Genomic DNA, 1,893 nt, shown 5'->3' on the forward strand with positions numbered 1-1,893 from the left:
AGTGATGAACTCTATAGTCTGGAAATTTTCCCAATTTCCATCCTGATTATGGCTAAGTCTTAGCAATCTTAGCAAATTAATGAGATGCATCTGTCTCTGATTTGTTCATTTCCAAAAATAAAGACATGAAAGAACTCTTTAATTGTGTTTGCCATGTGTTCAAATGAACAAATTAAAGACACTAGGTGGGTTAGATAGTAATAATAACCAAATAATGCAAGATTAAAATCACTGTTTTGTGAAACTATTTTAAGGGTACTTTAAAGAACAATATTTTCCTGCTTTTATTGTATTAAGCTGGGAGGGTGCTTGCACAAAATCTCTTCCTCTTTACAATTACTTTAAAAAATCTCCATATAGTTTCTAGTTCCTTGCTATTCAAAGTATGGTCCAGGGAGCTTGTTAGAATTGAAAATCTCAGGTCCCACTCTAAAAATATCCAGTGAAAATCCACATATTAAGAGGATCATCAGGTGATTCAAATGCATGTTTATGCTTTCTCAGATGGAAAGAACAGAACCTAATGACAAATTTTGAAGTTATGATAACTAAAGCATAATTAGTATTAAAAACAGATGCTATCAATTCTTTCTCAACACATCAGTATTGACATTTTAATGCTAAAACAGATACTTCTAAGGTAAATAGTATTGTAAAGGACCACCAATCATTCAGCATTTCTTTACAACACTATTTACCATGTGACATAAAATTTACTTGTTATTCTGTATATAACATATAACATGTATGTCATGTATCAATATATCATAAGTCAGAAAATATTTTAAAGCCAATTTAAACATGTAATTATCTCAAAGCTTTTTAAAGAAAACTAAAGAGTTAAACTACAAAAGGGAGAATGCCGTACTTTAAGCCCAGAAATAAGAATCACATAACTGATTTCCATCTTTGAAATATAGGAAAAGCCAGGTGGGGTGGTGCACAGCTGTAGTCCTAGCTACTCTGAAGGCTGAGGCAGGATGATTGCTAAAATATTAGTCACTGATTATTGCATAGCTGTTTCTTTTTCACCATTATCCAGATCTTCTTATATTTTTCTCTTTCTCTTTCTCTTTCTCCTTGGTACGTGTCATCTTCCTATTTATTTGTGTTCCCTGCAATTAATCTAATTCTTTCCTACCATTATTCCTAGTAAGCAATTCCTTTCCTAGTTCTCTACGTTTATTTTGTCTTATTTACTTTTTCCATTTTATCCCTACTATTTGACCATTCTTTTTAAACAGAGCTCCGTTATTTATTAGTTACTTAATTGTATTTGCCCTCTCCCCTATTCCCTACTTCTCCTTTGCTTCCTCTCCACCCCAAACACACACACATACACACTAGACTGGAAGCTCTATATCTTGTTTAAACAACTGCAGTAATCCAGCACAGAACAGTGCCTGGCACATAGTAGGGGCTCAGTATTGTCAGGCTCAGAAAATCATACCCCAAAGCATGATGCTTTGACATGCTGAGTACTTTGAACTAAAGGAGACTGGAATGCCTCAGAAGCAGGCTCATAAGCAAAGTCTCTAACCTTCTCCTGTCCTCCGGTTTCCCACCCTCTTCCTGCCTCAAAGGAGTCATAGAAACCAGAATTCCTCTTCCTCAAGCAGGTCATAAAAACTAGAACTGCTCTCCTTCAAAGCAAGCCATAACACCTAGAAAGATCACTCTCTCTCTTCTCTCTTGAAGATCCTTGATCCAAAGGAGTCCTGTCCTATACCTGGGAAGAAGGAATGCTACAGCCAAGGAGTGTTGGCTGTAAACCTTAGGATGGGTGAAGGAAGATATCATGGCCCGGCAAGGTGGCTCAAGCCTGTAATCTTAGCACTCTGGGAGGCCGAGGCGGGAGGATGGCTCGAGGTCAGGAGTTCAAGACCAGCCTGA

The sequence above is a fragment of the Propithecus coquereli genome, unplaced genomic scaffold, assembly GCF_000956105.1.
Source record: "Propithecus coquereli isolate 6110/MARCELLA unplaced genomic scaffold, Pcoq_1.0 Scaffold19, whole genome shotgun sequence".
Lineage (NCBI taxonomy): Eukaryota > Metazoa > Chordata > Mammalia > Primates > Indriidae > Propithecus > Propithecus coquereli.